A 22,317-nucleotide genomic window follows, 5' to 3' on the forward strand; every position below is an offset into this window, starting at 1 on the left:
AGCCCCCGAGTGTGACTTTTTGTGCACACTCGGAGCAAGTTTTTACTTAGGCGACTCTGGGTCGCAGCTAAGTCCCCGAGTGTGACTTTTAGTGCACACTCGGAGCGAGTTCTTACTTAGATGACTCTGGGTCACAGCTAAGTCCCCGAGATTGACTTTTCGTGCACACTCGGAGCGAGTTTTTTACTTAGGCGACTCTGGGTCGCAGCTAAGTCCCCGAGTGTGACTTTTAGTGCACACCCGGAGCGAGTTTTTACTTAGGCGACTCTGGGTCGCAGCTAAGTCTCCGAGTGTGACTTTTCGTGCACACTCGGAGCGAGTTGTTACTCATGTAGTTGTCAGTTGTCTTCACATCCACATGAGCCTCAATGAGGGTCTGCTAAGCCTCCGAGTGTATCTTGAGTGTACACTCGGAGGAAGCGTTTTACTTAGGCGACTCTGGTTCGCAGCTAAGTTCCCGAGTGTGACTTTTCGTGCACACTCGGAGCGAGTCTTTTACTTAGGCGACTCTGGGTCGCAGCTAAGTTCCCGAGTGTGACTTTTGGCACACACTCCGAGTTAGTTTTTCAGACCGGAGTCTGCAAACGCGGAAGAATTTTGAATCGGCAAGAAATTAATCCGCTTTGTATTACTTCGATGATACTTGTTCTTTACATCGTCTCTGTCGGCGGTTATGTGTAGAAGCGCTTGAGTAGATCTCCATTCCACGCTCGTGGCTTGTCCGTTTCCCTTTCGAGGTTGTAGAGTCGATATGCTCCATTGTTCAACACCTTAGAAATGATGAACGGTCCTTCCCAGGCGGGAGCCAACTTGTGTGGTCTCTGTTGATCCACTCGGAGCACCAGGTCGCCTGCTTGGAACGTGCGGCTCCTGACGTGCCGCGCATGAAATCGCCGCAGATCTTGTTGATAAATTGTTGAACGGATCAATGCCATCTCTCGCTCCTCTTCTAAAAGGTCCACTCCGTCTTGCCTGGCTTGCTCTGCTTCGGCTTCGGAGAAGAGTTCGACTCGTGGAGAGTTGTGAAGCAAGTCACTCGGAAGGACTGCCTGTGCTCCATAAACAAGGAAAAACGGGGATTTCGGAGTTGTTCGGAGGCCCCACAGCACCGAAGGCAGCTCGGCGACCCATGCGCCGACGGCATGCCCAACTTCTCGGAGGAGTCAAGGCTTCAACCCTTGAAGAATAAGTCCATTCGCCCGCTCTGCTTGCCCGTTTGTTTGGGGGTGCGCAACGGATGCAAAAATCCACTCGGATACCTTGGCCTGCGCAAAAACCTTTGAACCTGTCCCAGTCAAAGTTTGTGCCATTGTCGATGATTATGCTATGTGGAACCCCGTATCTGGCGATGATGTCTCTGATAAATTTGATGGCCGTAAGAGCATCAAGCTTCTTGATAGGCTTTGCTTCAATCCACTTGGTAAATTTGTCGACTGCTACCAGCAGATGGGTGAATCCTCCTTGGCCTGTTCTGAATGGTCCGACTATATCTAATCCCCACACGGCGAATGGACAAGCAAGAGGAATTGTCTTCAACGCAGACGTTGGCTTGTGGGACTTGTTTGAATAGAACAGACAACCTTCGCAACGGTCGACTATATCTTTTGCCATTTCATTCGCCTGCAACCAGAAGAAACCAGCTCTGAATGCTTTGGCGACGATTGCCCTTGAGGAGGCATGATGGCCGCAGGTTCCCGAGTGAATTTCTTCCAAAATTAACTGCCCCTCCTCAGGAGAGATACACCGCTGAAGGACGCTTGAAACACTTTCCCTGTATAACTGGTCATCAATGACGGTGAAGGATTTCGACCTGCGAACGATCTGCCTAGCTTGGACTTCGTCTTCCGGCAACTCTTGCCTCATGATGTACGCAATGAATGGCACAGTCCATTCGGGAATGACAACTAGAATTTCCATGATCAAGTCAACCACAGCGGGAACCTCGACTTCAGTCTGATCTGTTGAGCTCTTCGGTTGTATAGGTTCCTCTGTAAAAGGATCTTCTTTTACTGAGGGGAGGTGTAGGTGCTCGAGGCAGACATCACTCGGGACCGGTCTCCGTGTGGATCCAAGTTTTTCCAATTCATCTGCTGCTTGGTTTTTCAGTCGGGGAACATGGTGAAGTTCCAGACCTTCGAACTTCTTCTCGAGCTTCCTTATTGCGTTGCAGTATGCAGTCATGGTGGGGTTCCTTACATCCCACTCCTTCGTTACTTGACTAACCACTAGATTTGAGTCGCCATAGACCATCAGGCGACGGACGCCAAGTGTGATGGCCATGCGCAACCCGTAAAGGAGAGCTTCGTACTCTGCTTCATTGTTGGAAGAATCAAAATGGATCTGCAACACATACTTGAGTTTATCACCTTTCAGGGATATGAGCATTATGCCGGCGCCGGAGCCATTCAACATCTTGGGCCCATCGAAGAACATGGTCCAATGAGCCGAGTAGATGTGAGTCGGTTGCTGTTGTTCTACCCATTCCGCTATGAAATCAGCAAGAGCTTGAGACTTTATAGCTTTCTTGGCTTCGAACTTGATGTCGCGGTATAGCATCTCCATTGCCCACTTTGCCACTCGGCCTCATGCGTCCCGATTGTGGAGAATCTCCGACAACGGAGCATCAGATATGACAGATACCGAGTGGTCTTGGAAATAATGAGCCACCTTCTTTGCAGTCATGTAGATCCCATAAATAAGCTTCTGATAATGGGGATACCTTTGCTTGGAAGGAGTCAGGACTTCGAAAACATAATATACTGGCCGCTGAACCTTGTACGCTTTTCCTTCTTCTTCGCGTTCGACTGTCAGAACGGTGCTGACGACTTGATTTGTAGCCGCGATGTATAGAAGAAGGGGTTCTTTACTGAGCGGGGCAGTAAGAACCGGCTGGGTGGAAAGCAGGGCTTTGAGGTTGTCGAATGCGATTTGGGCTTCGTCTGTCCACTCGAAGGTATCAGACTTCTTCATGAGTCGGTACAGAGGTAACGCCTTCTCGCCGAGTCGAGCGATAAACCTGCTCAAAGCCGCTAGGCAACCTGTGAGGTTTGAACATCATGTACTCTTACCGGCCGCTTCATTCGAACAATGGTCCCGATCTTTTCGGGGTTGACATCGATCCCTCGTTTGGAAACGAAGAAACCGAGTAACTTCCCGCTGGGAACGCCGAATGAACACTTGGTTGGGTTGAGCTTGATATCGTACCTACGTAGGTTGGCGAATGTTTCTGCCAAGTCGGTCAGCAGGTCGGAACCTTTGCATGACTTGACGACGATATCATCCATATATGCCTCCACATTTCGACCGATCTGGTCTAGGAGGCATTTTTGGATCATGCGCATAAAAGTTGCTCCTGCATTCTTCAAACCGAATGGCATAGTGATGTAACAGAAGCACCTGAATGGGGTGATGAAGGCTGTTTTAATTCATCTGGACCATACAGATGGATCTGATGATAACCCGAATAGGCATCAAGGAAGGATAAGCGCTCGCAACCCGCAGTCGAATCAACGATTTGATCAATGCGGGGGAGCGGGAAGTGGTCTTTCGGACAGACCTTATTAAAATGCTTGAAATCGATGCACATACGGAGAGACTTGTCCTTCTTGGGCACCATGACAACATTAGCGAGCCACTTAGAGTGTTGTACCTCGCGAATGAAGTTGGCTGCCAAAAGTTTAGCCACCTCCTCTGCGATTGCTTTCCTCTTGTGCGCGGCGGACCGACGCAGGCGTTCTCGGACGGGCCGAGCGGCAGGATCCACATGCAGTCGGTGCTCATCCAACTCCTTGGGTGCACCTGGCATGTCAGCAGGCTTCCATGCAAAAATGTCCCAGTTCTCATGGAGGAATTGGATGAGCTCGGCTTCCTATTTTGGATCAAGGGTGGTGGAGATGTTTGTTGGGGCGGCGGTGGCATCCGTCGGGTGGATGCTTACTTTCTTCGTGTCTCCCGCCGACTGGAATGTGGACTCGGAAGCTGGCTTCTTTGAACGCATCAGGTCAGCAGGGTCGGCGGTCTTCTTGTACTCATCCAACTCGAGTACAACCATCTGATGATCTGCAATTCTCGACCCCTGCTGCAGACACTCCTCGGCCCGCTGCCGATTGCCTGTGATAGTAATCACACCTTTGGGACCGGGCATCTTCAGCTTCAAACAGACGTAACATGGACGGGCCATAAAACGTGCATATGCCGGACGGCCCCATAATCGCATGGTATGCCCTCTGGAAGTCTACCACCTCGAATGTTAACTTCTCTTTGCGGAAGTTCTTGTCAGAGCCGAAAACGACATCCAACGCAATCTGGCCGACTGATTTGGCCTTTCTTCCTGGGACGACTCCATGGAACTGCATACTGCTCTCGCTAAGTCTGGACATCGGAGTGCCCATTCCCTTGAGAGTATCGGCGTACATGATATTCAAGCCGGTGCCGCCGTCCATGAGGACTTTGCGCAGCCTAACTCCTTCCACCACCAGGTCGACGACCAGAGCTTGCCTCCCTGGGGTGGGTACGTGTGCTGGGTGGTCTGACTAATCAAAGGTGATTGTAGTCTGTGACCACTTGAGGAACGTGGGACTGGATGGGGTTGCCATGTTTACCTCCCTGTTGACCAGCTTCAGTCGACTTTTGCTTTCCACATCAGCAAAAATCATTAACGTTGCATGGACTTGAGGGACCGGATCCTCCTCTTCGCCATCTTGCTCGGTGTCTTTCTCACTCGGTTGTCCTTCCCCGAATCCTTGGATCAAGAGGCGACACTGCTGAGTGGTATGTTTCGGCAATATGACATTGCCTTCTTCATCCATCTTCGTGTGGATTAGACACGGTTGATCTAGGATGGGATTTCCTGACTGCTTCTTCTTGGGGGTGTACTGTTGTTTCCCCTTGCCTTTGAACTTAGCATTTGTAACGACTGCCGCCTCTGCTTGCGGAGTGGATTGGGCTTTCTGTTTCTGTTTTCGAGTGTTGCTCCCATCTCCGTCGGCGACTGACTTATGCTTGCCGCTACGTATGCGATCCTCCTCTTCGCCATTTGCATAGCGCGCGGCTATCTGCATCATCTTGCTCATGGAGATGTCGCATGTCCGACCAAACTTCACGTATAGATCTCTGTATCGAACGCCTGCCTTGAAAGCGCAGACTGATTGGTGTTCTGTAACATTCTCCACTGTGTGGTAGAGGGTTGTCCAGCGCTGGATGAAATCGCGCAGGGGCTCGTTTTGCTTCTGAACACAGTGCTGAAGCTCTGTGAGACCAGCAGGGCATTTGCACGTACCCTCGAAGGTCCTGATGAAGACTCGGGACAGATCTGCCCAACTGTAAATGCTTGATGGAGCTAACTGATTCAGCCAAGCTCAAGCCGAACCGTCGAGCATCAGTGGGAGATGTTTCATGGCGACATGGTCATCTACGCCACCAATCTGGACCGCCACTCTGTAGTTGTCTAACCAAGTTTCTGGTTTGGACTCTCTTGTGAATTTGCTGATTCCCGTCGCCAATCAAAAGTTGGGAGGGATGTCAGCCGAGCGGATGGCCCGACTGAAGCACTCGGGACCAGAAACAACGGTCCTGCTTCCACTCGGACGATCTCTATCGTGACCATCGCGGTGGGCTCGACTTTTATCGACCTTCTTCTGAGTGAGATACCCTCTTGCATCAGGCCTTGGATCATACGCGCCACCACCCGAACAATGATCATCGTAATGCCGGGGTCCGTAAGGCCCACTGCGCGGGGGAGTACGCGAACGGCGACGATCTTCGAGATGAGACCGAATGGAAAGCGGATTCCGACTCGGGTCCCTGGAACGGCTGCCCCCTCTGCGTCGCTGGTGAGAGTCGGGACTGAAAACCGACCGATGTGTGTTCGCTTGAACGGAACTGTTGTGGATCTTGTTGTGCGACTGGGAGACCGCCGTGTTTTGCTGCTGCGCCGTATGTAACAAGGCACGGATCTGCTCGATTCCTCTACCAGCCTCCAAATCGGTCGGCTGGAGAGAATCAGCGATCCTGGCGGCTGCAGCCAAGTTGAGGATGGGTGTACGGAACACCTCGACGTTGCTCTGGCGAGTGCGTCGACTGGAAGAACGAAGGCGCTGACAATGAGCGCCGGTTGATTCTCCGAACTCCCGCTCGTTCCGACCAGTCCTAGGGGGACTTTCGTGGGAATCGGCCATGAGTACTTCGGCCGTAGGCCCGCGACCCTGATATTCAGAAGGTAGTTCAGTCGGAACTGACTCCAAGCCCTGGGATGACGGCGGGACCACAACCGATTCGAGCACCGCCACTTGAGAGGACATGTTCTGTCGTGCTAGGGCGTGTCGCACCCAACGCTGGAGCCGCGAGTGACCGGATCGCTTGTTGCGGAGCGTGACGGGGACGGAGATCGACACGGGGGTCGATGGCTGGAGAAGAAGAGCGCCGCAGGAACTGGCTCGGAAGTGCGTAGCTCCGCGACTCGGAAGCGCCTCGATGTCGAGGGGCGCATCCTGAAGCCATGCCGAATCATCGGCGATGAAGGAGAGTGCACCAAAGAGGATCTCATGACCCATGCGCAGATCTCCGCCGGATGACATGACGAAAAGATGAAATCGCAAACTCGCCGGAAGTCGCTTAGACGCCTGCCCCAAGGTGGGCGCCAACTGTCGTGGGTATAAGTCTGACAGTGGAAGTATGGGGTACGAAAGTATATGGGCAGCGCCTTAGCTACGACGAGGATGTATGAGTTCAGGCCCCTCTACAGTGGAGGTAAAAGCCCTATGTCTCAGTGCTCTGGGGAGCTTTGTGTCGAGTGTATTAGGGGATTACAACAAGTGCCAACCCCTGTACCAGTGGTGAAGGGCGGCTTATACAGAGTGCGCTGCCCTTCATAATGGCCCGATGGACAGGGGTGGAATAGTGGCGATTAAAGGCTAGCGTTACTGGTAATGTAAGAATTAAATGCTAGTTATGGTGTATGAAAACGTATGACTGTTGCCCTCCTGAGAAGTTACGATGTACAAAGTGAATTCCAGTCGGTACGTTAGATATGCTCCGAGTGGATCGTCGCCGACTGGATGATGGGGGCGCCCTTAGTTCAGTCAGAACTGTCTAAGGGTCTTGTCCTCTATAAAGGGTAGTCCTTGGGTAGGACCTATAGGACAGACCTATGACCCTACCCTGAGACTATAACCCCAACATTGGTGGCATTGAATTTGAGTATGTGGAATTGGACAGAATTATTATGTGTGAAAATGACTGAGTATTTTGGTGGCTCACTTAGAGCACTTGAGCAACCAGTTCATTTTAATATCTCACCCCTTTTAATAGTATTGGCTTTCCTATGGACTCGAAAGTGATTTTCACAAATATAAGATGAAGAGCCTTCTAGCTTGAATCTTGGGCCAATCCTATTCCTTTCTTGCATGAGGGGCATCTCCACATAACCCTTTAGCCAATGGTCTCTATGGACTATTCCTGAAATATCTAGGTAAAAGTGTTTGTCCAAGAGACAATGTATGTTGTCATGAACTATCAAAACCACCAAGGGAGCATATGTGCTTTCAATCTCCCCTTTTTGGTAATTGTTGAGAACATACAATCAAAGATTCAAATAAGGATAGACATTAGAATATGACAACTTTGAAAGATACATTACTAGTGCAAGCTCCCCTTAAGTGTGTGCAATCCCTTTTAAACGATAGTTGCTTTGGATTGCATGGGCACACACATGGTAGAAGGACAAGGCAAGTCATGTACATCCTGGCCATATGCATCAATAATAAGTGAATGAAGAGCTTCTATGTTCCAGACTCCCTCTTGCAAACAACATGTGCAAGAAACAAGAGATCATTATGAACAAGGATATGATGCATATACTTACCTTGAGGATCTTGAGCATCCTAGCAGTAGGAGTACACTTGAGAAAACAAATGTTAGATAACACAAGAGTATTCTACTGTAAAGATGCAAAGAGCTTCAAAAGTGCCAAGATATTGAAGACATATTGAAAATAAGATTTGATGCTAGATGTGTATCCAAAAGAAATAAGAACTTTCTCCCCTAAGGATCAATATGTAAGAATTTACTCTCCCCCTGAATCATAACATGTAGATATTGGGTGTAGGTTGGGTAAGGCAAGTTCAATCCAATAACAATGATAACTGAAACAATTTTATCTCTCCATCCCTTAAAATGTAAGGTTTGATATATCTCCCCTTAGGTAAGGTAAACCTTCCTTTAGGAACAAATTTCTCCCCCGATAGATATTTCTCCCTCTTTATGTAAGCTTATTGGTGATATTTCTCCCCTATGAATAGGTTCATTGGAAGCTTTGATATTTCTCCCCGTTTGGCATTAATTGCCAAAAAGGTAAGAGGGTAAGGGATCACTAAGAGAAAGGGATCTTGGATACTTCTCTCATTTATAAGGGTTCTTTGAATTTGACTTTTCTCCCCTTTGGATAGTAGGTAGGGTTCATTGAATGTTTCCCCTTTAATATGTATAAGAGTTCCTTGAACTATCTCCCCCTATGTTTGGGATCCTGGATGATTCTCCCTCTTATATTGTGGGGTCATTGAGAGTTTCTCCCCCTTAGAGAAGTTTTCTCCCCCTAGAAAATAATGCTAAAACTGATTTTGTTTTCCAAAAAGTTCAATAAATCATAGAAGGCAATGAAACATGGGATCATTGATAATCTTTCTCCCCCTAAGGCAAAAGTCCAGAAAATATCAGAAAAACGAAGGCAGTGATAATATGGGTGTCACCGAGGCAATTTCGTTCGGTAGAACCGAGAAAGATAATCACGCGTGTGGGAGAAATCGGTTGGACCAAGTTTCCGAGATCGGTGAGACCGAGTTGCAATGAAGATCAATTCCTTAACTGAAATTAGATAGATAATAATCTAACCATATTGTTTTAAGATACCAACCAAGAAAGAAAATTAAAAAAATTGTGTTGTTTTTAAATATGCATACATATAAATGAGAGTTGAATGGTTCCAAGAATGTATGAAATGACAAATGTGAACCATACAATAATCTCCATCTAGATGTGTGGCGGTGAATAGGTCATCTATATTAGAGTATTTGACTTGAGGAGTCAAGGAAGATTGCTTGATCATAGGTCATACTCATTGTTAAGCACAAAAATGGGCTGACCATTTTTCGATTAAGCATTTCAATGTCTTCATATCACTGGAGTTGCTTTACCTTATGAATTGGTGTAAAGATTTATCAAGGATATGGGTACATACCTTTGAATGATGTTGATGACATGGCATGTAGGTGAACTTGTTGTGGATGATCAAAGTTGATGAAGATCATCTTAAGTTGGGAGCTAACCATGTCGTTTTGATTCACTTTTTACCTACAATAGTTAGTCATGCAAGGAAGAACATAATATATCCAAATGACATGAGTGGATCTTATTATCATATAATTGTCAAGGATATGATTTTTGTTGTCTTCTTCCTCCGGTTGTTGATACTTGGCGATGTCAATATTTCTTTTGATGTGAGTTGATGGAAATCTTGTGAAGTGTAGATCTTCCGAGTACCTACAAACGGTTAGATGCAATACAAGGAGCATAGTTTCCAAGATATAAGATAGTCATATCAATGGCATCATGAAATAGGCAATCAAACTCATGCCCTTGCATGCATCCGAGTGAGTCTAGCTCAAGTTTGAAGCATCAATGATGTTCAACTCACTCCTCAAATGACAGAACACTTCCTCATCAAGTGGTTTGCTAAAGATATCAGCTAATTGCTTGTCAGTACGAACATGCTTGAGATCTATATCTCCTTTACCAACATGATCACGAATGAAATGATGCCACACTTGGATATGTTTTGTTCAAGAATTTTGCATAGGATTATAGGCAATATTAATAGCACGTTCATTGTCACATAACAATGGAACTTTTCTAACATGAATGCCATAATCCTTAAGAGTTTGAGTCATCCATAGTAATTGAGCACAACATGATCCAGTGGCAATGTATTCAACTTTGACAGTAGATAAGGATACCGAGTTTTGTTTCTTGGATGACCAAGACACAAGAGATCTCCCAAGAAATTGACATGAACCCGAGGTGGATTTTCTGTCAACCTTGTCTCCGGCATAGTCTGAGTCGGAATAGCCAGCAAGATTAAAAGAAAATCCCTTGGGATACCATATGCCAAAGTTTGGTGTATGTATGAGGTATCTCACTATCCTTTCCACAAACGATAGATGACACACTTTAGGTGCTGCTTGGTATCGGGCACACTTGCAAACACTCAACGTGATGTCAGGACGGGAGGCGCATAAATATAGCAATGAACCAATCATTGATCGATAAACCCTTTGATCAACTAGATTGTCCTACTTAGTGATGTCAAGATGTCCAGTAGTAGGCATGTGAGTTCTCATACCTTTGCATTCTTGCATGTTGCACTTCCTGATTAAGTCCTTGGCGTACTTGGTTTGAGAGATAAACGTACCTTCTCTTGATTGTTTGATTTTAAATCCAAGGAAGAATTTCAGTTCACACATCATGGACATCTCATACTTCTCTAACATCAACTTTACAATCTTTTCACTAAAATGTGGGTTAGTAGAACCAAAGATAATATGATCCACATATATTTGGCATACAAATAGTTGTCCATTAACTCTTTTAGTGAATAAGATTGCATCAATTTTACCAATCTCGAAACCCTTTTCAATGCGAAACTTTGTTAGACATTTGTACCAAGTTCTAGGGGCTTTTTAAAGACCATATAAAGCTTTACGAAGTTTGTAAACATGATTAGGTTTCTTAGAGTTCACGAATCCAGGAGGTTGTTTAGCATAAAATTCCTCCTAAATTTCTCCATTGAGAAAATCACTTTTTATATCCATTTTGGTAAAGAGTAATATCATGGTGATTGGCATAAGCGAGAAGAATGTGAATGGATTCAAGTCTAGCAACAGGTGCATACGTCTCACCATAGTCCATACCTTCAACTTGCGTGTATCCTTGTGCTACGAGACATGCCTTGTTGCGTACAACTTGTCCATCTTCATCTTTCTTGTCCTTCAACACCCATCTTGTAGCAATGATGTTTTGCTCACCTTCGGGATTTTCAACAAGTGTCCATACCTGGTTCCTCTCGAAGTTGTGTAGCTCTTCATGCATGACATTCACCTACTCCGGGTCTTGAAGGGCTTCTTCGACCTTCAAAGGTTCAATGCTATAGATGAAAGAATAATGCTCATAAAAGTTAGCTAAACAAGATTTAGAGCGAGTGATTCTCCCGGTTTTTATGTCAGCGTAGATTTGATTCTACGGATGATCTCTGTCCACACGTGCTCTAACTCTTGACAACTTCTTCTTGTTGGATAGTGGAGCTTCTTTTTTATCATCATCATCTTGCATGTTGTCGTTGATGTTATCATCTCCTTGAGGTGGTGGTGAGAAAGGTTGAGGTGGATCATCACGATGTACTTCTTCCTCTTCTTCATCATGTTGTGTATCGCTTGTGGATGTTTCCATGTTGTTTTGTGGTTTGCCTTGGCGTGAAGTAGGAGCTTCCACTTGAGTTGATGAAGTACTCTCATTCACCTCCATGGGACGAATATTGCCAATGGACAAGTCTTTGATGGCTTCCGAAGGTTCCTTATCTCCTACATCATTTGGCAATTGTTCGACTTATGGACCATTAGTTTCATCAAACTTCACATCTACCATCTCTTCAACTTTTTGAGTGAAGTTGTTGTAGACATGGTAAGTGTGAAAGTTTGATCTATAACCGAGTAGGAAACCTTCATAAGATTTAGGAGCAAATTTAGAGCGATGATGCTTATCAAGAATATAACACTTAGATCCGAATACCCGAAAGTATCCAACTTGGGGTTTGTTACGAGTGAGTAGCTCGCATGCCGTTTTACCGAGAAGCTTGTGTAGGTAGAGTCGGTTTATGGCATGGCAAGCTGTTTCCACGCCTTCTACCCAAATGTGTCTTGGAGTCTTGTATTCGTCAAGCATCATTCTTGCCATCTCTATGAGAGTCCGGTTCTTCCTCTCAACAACTCCATTTTGTTGGGGTGTGTACGTCTTCGAGAATTCATGTGAGATATCTTCTTCCTCAAGAAAAGTGTCCACATTCATGTTCTTGAACTCCGTTCCATTGTTGCTCTGAACCTTCTTGATCTTCACTTCAAACTGATTTTGAGCTTTCCGAGAAAAGTCTTGAAGATCTTTTGTACCTATGACTTATCATCAAGAAAGAATACCCACGTAAATCTGGAAAAATCATCAACAATGACTAGACCATAAGAATTATCACTGAGGCTCTTGTAAGCATTGGGACCAAAGAGATCCATGTGAAGCAGCTCGAGTGGTCTTCTTGTAGTCATGATGTTCTTCATGGGATGACTTCCACCAACTTGCTTTCCTGCTTGACAAGCACTACAAAGTCTATCTTTGTCAAAGATGACATCTTTTACACCAAGAATATGATCACCTTTGATAAGTTTGTCAAGATTACGCATACCAACATGCCCTAACCTTCTATGCCATATCCAACCTTTAGAAGATTTTGCAATAAGACATGTACGGGGTTTGGATTTCTTAGAGAAATCAACAACGTATAGATCACATGTACGGAACCCAGTAAAGACGATGTTATGGTTGTCTCTATGAAACACTCGGCAGTCAACTTTCGTAAATAGCACATCGAAACCGAAGTCTGCTAGTCTAGATACGGAAAGAAGATTGTAACCAAGGGATTCAACAAGCATGACATTTTGAATGGAACTATCATGAGATACGACCACCTTACCAAGACCAAGTACCTTAGCCTTAGAGTTATCTCCATACGTCATATACCTTCGGGATCCACGGTTTGGTGTAGTCGCATGGAACATTTTTTTATCTCCGGTCATGTGATCGGTGCATACACTGTCGAGAACCCACTCCTTTCCACAGGCCATGTAGTCTCTAAGGGTCGCCATAAGACTAAGGTTCATCATGGTCTTCTCATACTCACTGTCAAACTCCTCATCTTCATCGTAGTAGCCATGCTCCACATAATCATCATCGGATGAAGTTCCCTCATAAGAAACAAGAGTTTCACCAGAATTTTGACTATGACAATGTTCATATTTATGCATGCAAGTGGCTTCAACAATGATATTTGTAATAGTAATGACATCTCCTTTAGCATGCATGAGGTCACAAAGCTCAAATAGACATTTATCAAAATTAGGATGGGTTGGCTTAATTTTTTGAAAGGCAATGCATTTATGGACAATGATATCAAGATTTTTCAAGGAATAATTTGGATTTCTTTCCTCTAAGTATTTCCACAAGGTACGAGCATACTCAAAGTTTTGCAATTGATTAAGCACATTTCTTGGTAGTCCTCTAATGATTAGATTAACAATGTTAAGATTACCAAAAATATCAATTTCATCATCATGAGAAGGATGTATGGGATCAATGGGAGGCGCATAGGGATATTCAACATACTTGCGCAAATGGAACTCATCAAATATATCAAGTATTTCATTTTCATTGTCTAAAATACTCCCCATAAAGAATAGGCACTCTACAACTAAAAAACCCGGAACTGGTCACATTCATCTTCCTCCAACGGTGATTAAATCAAGGTTTTGGAGACTTTGCTCTCATACCAACTGTAGGATCGAAAGAAGGTGTGTCTAGAGGGGGGGGGGGGTGAATGGAATACTTATCAATATTAAAATCCTAGCCTTACCCAATTTTAAGGAAGGAAGAATTTTAGTAATTCTAACAAGTCTAGTACACCCTACACATGCTAGTCAACATATATGGTTGCGGAAAAGTAAAGACTTTGCACATGTAAAGGAGTAGAGTTTAGGAGATCAAACGCAAATAGGTTGACACGGAATTTTTTGGCATGGTTCCGATAGGTGGCGCTATCGTACGTCCATGTTAGTGGATACTTCAACCCATGGAGGGTAACGACTGCGAGAGTCCACGGAGGGCTCCAACCACAAGGGGTCCACAAAGAAGCGGCCTTGTCTATTCCACCACGGCTTCCATCCACCCAGGACTAGGCTCACTCACAGTAGATATTCATGAAGTAGCGATCTCCTTGCCCTTACAAACATCTTAGGTTAACTCCACAACACGAAGTAGGAGGCTCACAAGCGACACCTAACCAATCTAGGAGGCACCACCCTCCAAAAGGTAATAGATGTGGTAGAACGATGAACTCCTTGCTCTTGTGCTTTTAAAGATAGTCTCCTCAACAGAAAATCACTCTCTCACATAATAGGCATGGGTAGGAGAGGTTAATTTTTTGGAAAGCAACTTGGGGAGGCTAGAGATCAAGTTTCAAATGATTGGATTGGAATATCTTGGTCTCAACACATGAGTAGGTGGATCTCTCTTAGAAAGATGGATCTGGCAATGAAGTGTGTGTTTTGTGTGCTTCCTCTACGAATGAGAGGTAGGTGGAGGGGTATATATAGGTTGTCCCCAAAATCGAACCATTACACCTAAAGTGGCAAACTCGATGACACTCAAGTCATAAACTCGGTGGTACTAACTTGCACTAAAGGCATCAACTTTTGAATCTCGGTGAAATTGATATACACAACTTGGTGGCACCGAAAAGGTGGCTAACAGTCACATGACACAACTCGGTGATACCGATACTCAAGTGGCAAATTCCGATTTTGTGTACCAAGGCCATAGAAAGTTGGTCATATTAAACTCGGTAGCACCGATATGGTTTCGGTTGCACCGATTTGGTGGCAATGGCTAGGGTTCTGTGTGAGATGAAACTCGGTGGTGCCTAAATGGTAAAGTTGGTGGCATCGAATTTGAGTATGTGGAATTGGACAGAATGGTTATGTGGGAAAATGACTGAGTATTTTGGTGGCTAACTTTGAGAACTTGAGCAACGAGTTCATTTTAATACCTCACCCCCTTTTAATTGTATTGGCTTTCCTATGTACTCGAAAGTGATTTCTCACAAATATAAGATGAAGAGCCTTCTAGCTTGAAGCTTGGGCCAATCCTATTCCTTTCTTGCATGAGGGTCATCTCCACATAATCCTTTAGCCAATGCTCTCTATGGACTATTCCTGAAATATCGAGGTAAAAGTGTTAGTCCAAGAGATAATGTATGTTGTCATGAATTATCAAAACCACCCAGGGAGCATATCTGCTTTCAGCTTCTCTCTTGAAAACAGTATACGATAGGCACACAAATTACTGTTGGGCAATTGACAGAATAACACATAGTTCTGACATCTTATTCAAGGTAATTATCATGTATATAGGCATCACGTCCATAAAGAAGTGGACCGACTCCTGCATGCATCTACTACTATTACTCTACTCATCGACCACTATCTAGCATGCATCTAGAGTATTAAATATGAAACAGAGTAATGCTTGGAGCAAGATGACATGATATAGACAAAGTAAACTCAAACAATATGAGTAGACCCCATCATTTTCTCCTTAATGGCAGCAATACAAGTTTGTGTCATGTTCCTTCGGTCACTGGGATTGAGCACCGCAAGATTGAACCCATCACAATGCACCACTCCCACTGAAGATAAATCAATCTAGTTGACCAAACCAAACCTATAGATCAAAGAGAAATACAAAGCTATAATAATCATTCTTAAATGAATTCAGATATGACTCAATTAATAATCATTAATAATCTGATCATAAACCCACAATTCATCGGGTCCCAACTAACACACCGCAAAGAAGATTACATCGAATACATCACCACCGAAATCGCGATGAACTTTGTATTGAAGATCAAAGAGAGAGAGAGAGAGAAGAAGTCATCTAGGTAATAGCTATGGAACCGTAGGTATTTGGTGGAATAATCACACAACATCATGGAGGCAAGAAGGTTGATGTAGATGGCCCCCGGATCGATTCCCCCTCCGACAGGACACCAGAAAAGGTCGCCACGTGGCCTCCCATCAGAACAGAGACTTGCGGCAATGGGAAAAGTGTTTCTGGGTGGGTGGCTTGATACGTCCATTTTCCATCATGCTTTCTGATACGTCTCAAACGTATCTATAATTTTTGATGGTTTCATGCTGTTATCTTGTCAACTTTGGATGTTTTATGTACCTTTTATATCTTTTTTGGGACTAACTTATTAATTCAGTGCCAAGTGCCAGTTCCTGTTTTTTCTGTGTTTTTGACTCTTTTCAGATCTGATTTTGGAACAGAGTCCAAACGGAATAAAATCCCCGAAATAAATTTTTCCAGAACGGAAGAAGATCACGGGACTTGAGGGCCAAGGAAGGAGAGCCACAGGGAGGCCACAAGCCCTGTAGCCGCCACCAGGGGGCGGCGGCTACCAGGCTTGTGGCCTCCCTGGAGCCCCCCTGCCCTAGCTCTTTCGCCTATATATTCCCAAAAATCCAGAAAAAACGAGGGCATCCACGAAAACACTTTTCCGCCGCTTCAAGCTTCCGTTTCCGCAAGATCTCATCTGGAGACCCTTCCCGATGCCCTGCCGGAGGGGACTTTGGAGTTGGAGGGCTTCTACATCAACATCATCGCCTCTCCAATGACTCATGAGTAGTCTAATTCAGACCTAGGGGTCCGTAGTTAGTAGCTAGATGGCTTCTTCTCTCTCTTGGATCTTCAATACAAAGTTCTCCATGATCTTCATGGAGATCTATCCGATGTAATCCTCTTTGGCGGTGTGTTTGTCGAGATCCGATGAATTGTGGATTTGTGATCAGATTATCTATGAATTATATTCGAGTCTTTGCTGATTTCTTATATGCATGATTTGATATCCTTGTAAGTCTCTCCGAGTCTTGGGTTGTGTTTGGCCAACTAGATCTATGATTCTTGCAATGGTAGAAGTGCTTGGTTTTGGGTTCATACCGTGTGGTGACCTTTCCCAATGACAGAAGGGGCAGCAAGGCACGCATCATGTTGTTACCATCAAGGGTAACAAGATGGGCTTTGATCGTAGATATGAGATTGTCCATCTACATCATGTCATCTTGCTTAAGGCGTTACTCTATTCTTTTGGACTTCATACACGAGATGCATGTTGGAGAGCGGTCGACGTGTGGAGTAATAGTAGTAGATGCAGAAAGTATCGGTCTACTTGTTTTGTACGTGATGCCTATAGATATAATCATTGCCTTAGATAACGTCACGACTTTGCGGGTTCTATCAATTGCTCGACAGTAATTCGTTCACCCACCGTCTACTTGCTTTCATGAGAGAAGCCACTAGTGAACACTACGGCCCCCTGGGTCTATTCACAACTATCGTTTCCACTTTCACTTTTACTTTGCTGTGTTTACTCTTTGCTTTCAGTTCTCACTTTGCAAACAATCTATAAGGGATTGACAACTCCTTCATAGCGTTGGGTGCAAGCTCTTTGTGTTTGTGCAGGTACTTGTGACTTGACGAGATCTTCCATTGGTTCGATACCTTGGTTCTCAAAACTGAGGGAAATACTTACCGCCGCTGTGCTACATCACCCTTTCCTATTCAAGGGAACACCAACGCAAGGCTCCAAGGCCGCGGGGAAATCCTTTGCATATTTGCCAAGGAAGTCCCTAAAGGTGTAGCTGTAGCAGCAGGATTCCTGGCGCCGTACCAGGGAAGGTCTATTCTCACAGTAGCAGAAGGTTTTCTGGCGCCGTTGCCGGGGAGATCAAGTCAAAAATAGTCGCTCTTCAACGTGCTGATTTCTGGCGCAAGGAGGAGAGATCAAGTCATCTATCCAAATAGGTGTCACAAACTCATCTCTTGCATTTACCTTTTTTGCCAGTTGCCTCTCGTTTTCCTCTCCCCCACTTCACATTTGCCGTTTTCTTTTGCCTTTCTCCTTTGCCTTTTTCTTTTGCCTTTTTGCCGTTTTCCTTTGCCGGTTTTTTTGCTTGCTTGTGTGCTTGTTTGTTTGTTGAAGTCATCATGGCTGAAAACACCAAACTTTGCGACTTCTCGAGTACCAATAATAATGATTTTATTAGTACTCCGATTGCTGCCGCCACTAGTGCAGAATCGTATGAAATCAACGCAGCTTTGCTGAATCTTGTTATGAAAGAGCAATTCTCTGGCCTTCCTAGTGAAGATGCCGCATCCCATCTCAATACATTCATTGAGCTTTGCGATATGCAAAAGAAAAGAGATGTGGATAATGACATGATTAAGTTGAAGCTTTTTCCTTTCTCGTTGCGAGATCGCGCAAAAACTTGGTTTTCTTCTTTGCCTAAAAATAGTATTGATTCTTGGGATAAGTGCAAAGATGCTTTCATATCCAAGTATTTTCTGCCGGCTAAGATTATCTCCCTACGTAACGATATCATGAATTTCAAGCAACTTGATCATGAACACGTTGCACAATCTTGGGAGAGGATGAAGTTAATGATTAGAAATTGTCCCTCTCATGGCTTGAGTTTGTGGATGATTATACAAATCTTTTACGCTAGCTTCAATTTTGCTTCTCGCAATATCTTGGACTCCTCCTTAGGTGGAACGTTCATGGAAATCACGTTTGGAGACACTACAAAACTCCTAGACAATATCATGACCAACTACTCTAAGTGGCACATTGAAAGGTCACCTGCTTGCAAAAAGGTACGCGCTATAGAAGAAATTAACTCGCTTAGTGCTAAGATGGGCGAGTTGATGAATTTGGTTGCCAGTAGAAATGCTCCTTTAGATCCTAATGACATGCCACTATCTTCCTTGATTGAGAGTAGCAACGCTAGTTTGGACATTAATTTTGTTGGTAGGAACAATTTTAGCAACAATAATGCTTTTAGAGGAAACTATGTTCCTAGGCCTTTTTCTAGTTACTCCTCTAACAATTATGGCAATTCCTACAACAACACTTATGGAAATCATAACAAATTACCCTCTGATTTAGAGAGTAATATCAAAGAGTTTATCAACTCTCAAAAGATTTTCAATGCGTCCATAGAGGAAAAACTACTCAGAATTGACGATTTGGCTAAGAGCGTTGATAGGATGTCTTGTGATATTGATGCTTTGAAAGTTAGATGTGCTCCTCCCAAGGTCAACTTGGACGAAACTTTAAAAGCTATGCGTGTCTCCATGAATGAGAGCAAAGAAAGAACCGCCCAAATTCGCGCTAGGCATGAATGGTTTAAAAGGGTGCGTTCTAGTGATGCAAATCACGAAGATCTTAAAGTGCTTGCTGTGACTCCTCTTGAATCTGTGTTTTCGCGTGTCAATCCTATTGATGAAGGGGCTGGATATGAATCCACTTTGGTTGAAAAACGCCCCAATGATTCGAAGTCCACCTATCTTGATGATAAAGGTGTGGAGAGTGGAGTAGAAGAAATCAAAATTTTGGGTAGTAATGAAACTCCCACTTTGGATTTCAAGGAATTCAATTATGATAGTTGCTCCTTGTTTGAATGCATTTCCTTCATGCAATCCATTGCAAACTCTCCACATGCTTATAGCCAAAGCAAAGCCTTTACCGCGCATATCGTAGATGCTATGATGAAATCTCTTGAAGAGAAGCTTGAATTAGAAGTCTATATACCTCGAAAACTTCATGATGAGTGGGAACCTACTATCAAAATCAAGATCAAAAACTATGAATGCAATGCTTTGTGTGATTTGGGTGCTAGTGTTTCCGCGATTCCAAAGTCTTTATGCGATATTCTTGGTTTTCATGAGATTGAAGAGTGTTCTCTTAATTTGCATCTTGCGGATTCTACTGTCAAGAAACCCATGGGAAGGATCGATGATGTTCTTATTGTTGCAAATAAGAACTATGTACCCATGGATTTCATTGTACTTGACATAGATTGCAATCCTTCATGTCCCATTATTCTTGGTAGACCTTTCCTAGGGACTATTGGTGCTATCATCAATATGAAGGAAGGGAATATTAGATTTCAATTTCCCCTGAAGAAGGGCATGGAGCATTTTCCTAGAAAGAAAATAAGATTGCCTTATGAATCTATGATGAGGGCTACTTATAGTTTGAGCACCAAAGATGACTATACGTGATTCCATCACCTTTTGCCTAGCTAAGGGCGTTAAACAATAGCTCTAGTTGGGAGGCAACCCAACGAATCTATCATTTTTCTTTCTGTTTTGTGTTTTCCACACTTTCATAATTCTGTTATGATTGTGTTTTTTGTGTTTCTTTTTGTGTTTGTGCCAAGCAAAACCGTTATGATTAGTCTTGGGGATGATCGTTTGGTCATGCTGGAAAAGACAGAAAATTTCTTCTCACGAAAATAATTTTCATTTTTTTTTCTGTAAGAGATTTTGAGTTGATTCTTTTTGCTGCTGATTTCTACGCAAATTCTTCATACTGTCATATTTTTTCAGAATTTTGGATGTACATAAGTATACAGATTGCTACAGACTGGTCTGCTGTTAACAGATTCTGTTTTTGTTGTGTTGGTTGCTTATTTTGATGAAACTATGGATAGTATCGGGGGGTATTAGCCATGGAAGATTGAAAATACAGTAACCCAACATCAACATAAGTAGAATTTAAGTTTTCTACAATACCTATGGAAGTGGTGGTTTGCTTTCTTATAGTAGTGTTATCACGAGTTTCTGTTTAAGTTTCGTGTTGTGAAGTTTTCAAGTTTTGGGTGAAGTTCTTATGGACAAAAAGATAAAGAGTGGCAAGAGCTCAAGCTTGGGGTTGCCCAAGGCACCCCAAGATGATTCAAGGATGCCGTAAAAGCCTAATCTTGGGGATGCCCCGGAAAGGCATCCCCTCTTTCGTCTTCAATCCATCGGTAACGTTACTTGGGGCTATATTTTTATTCACCACATGTTATGTGTTTTGCTTGGAGCGTCTTGTATCGTAGGTGTCTTTTATTTTTGTTGTGTCACAATCATCCTTGCTGCACACCTAGAGAGAGATACATGCACTCACCGTGATTTTGTCGAGCTTCACTTATATCCTTTGGTTAGACAATTCAGCTCATATGTGCTTCACTTATATCTTTTAGAGCACGGCGGTGCGTGGCTTGGTAGTTGATCTATGCTTTGAAAGTAGTCTCAAAAGGGGTAGTTATCCAAAGGGATATGAAAACTTACACCTTCATGTGCATTGAATAGTTAGAGAAGTTTGATTCATCTCAATTAGTTTTGAGTTGTGGTTATGGTAATATTGAAGTTATATTAGTAAGGTTTGTGGATCTAGAAATACTTGTGTTGAAGTTAGTGATTCCCGTAGCATGCACGTATGGTGAACCGCTATGTGATGAAATCTGAGCATGATTAGTCTATTGATTGTCATCCTTTGTGTGGCGGTCGGGATCGCGCGATGGTTTATACCTACCAACCCTTCCCCTAGGAGTATGCGTTGAATGCTTTGTTTCGATTACTACTAAAACTTTTGCAACAAGTATATGAGTTCTTCATGACTAATGTTGAGTCCATGGTTTAGATGCACTTTCACCTTCCACCATCACTATCTTCTTAGTGTCATGCAACTTTCGCCGGTGCACAAAACCAACCATTAGCCTCCCTCAAAACAGCCACCATACCTACCTACTATAGATTTTTCAAAGTCATTCTGAGATATATTGCCATACGATTACCACCATGACATGTGCCACCACTTCCACATTGCCATTGCATGATCTTAAGATATCTAGCATGATGTTTCCATTAATGTCTATGCCATGCTATATCATTGTCACGATACACTACCGAAGGCATTCCATATAGAGTCATCGTTGCTCTAAGTTTTGAGTTGTAAGTGTGATGATCATCATTGATGGAGCATTTTCCCATGTGAGGAAATAAAAGAGGCCAGCGAAGCCCATATACCAAAAGAGGCCAAAGATGCCCACCAAAAAAAAGAGGCCAAAGAGCCCACCAAAAAAATGAGAGAAAAAGAGAGAAGGGACAATGCTACTATCCTTCCACACTTGTGCTTATTAAGCACCATGATCTTCATGATTGAGAGTCTCCCGTTTTGTTACCACCATATAGCTAGTGGGAAATTTTCATTATATAACTTGGCTTGTATATTCCAATGATAGGCTTCCTCAAATTTGCCTTAGGTCTTCGTGAGCAAGCAAGTTGGATGCACACCCACTAGTTTTCTTTAAGAGCTTTCACATACTCTTACCTCTAGTGCATCATTTGTATGTCAATCCCTACTCACTCACATTGATATCTATTGATGAGCATCTCCACAGCTCATTGATATGCCTAGTTAATGTGACCATCTTCTCCTTGTTTGTCTAGCAACCTCCACCACACTCCACACCACTTATAGTGCTAAAACCATGGCTCACGCTCATGTATTGCGTGAGAGTTGAAAAAGTTTGAGAAAGTAAAGGTGTGAAAACAATTACTTGG

The sequence above is a fragment of the Hordeum vulgare genome, chromosome 1H, assembly GCF_904849725.1.
Source record: "Hordeum vulgare subsp. vulgare chromosome 1H, MorexV3_pseudomolecules_assembly, whole genome shotgun sequence".
In the NCBI taxonomy this organism is placed as follows: Eukaryota; Viridiplantae; Streptophyta; class Magnoliopsida; order Poales; family Poaceae; genus Hordeum; species Hordeum vulgare.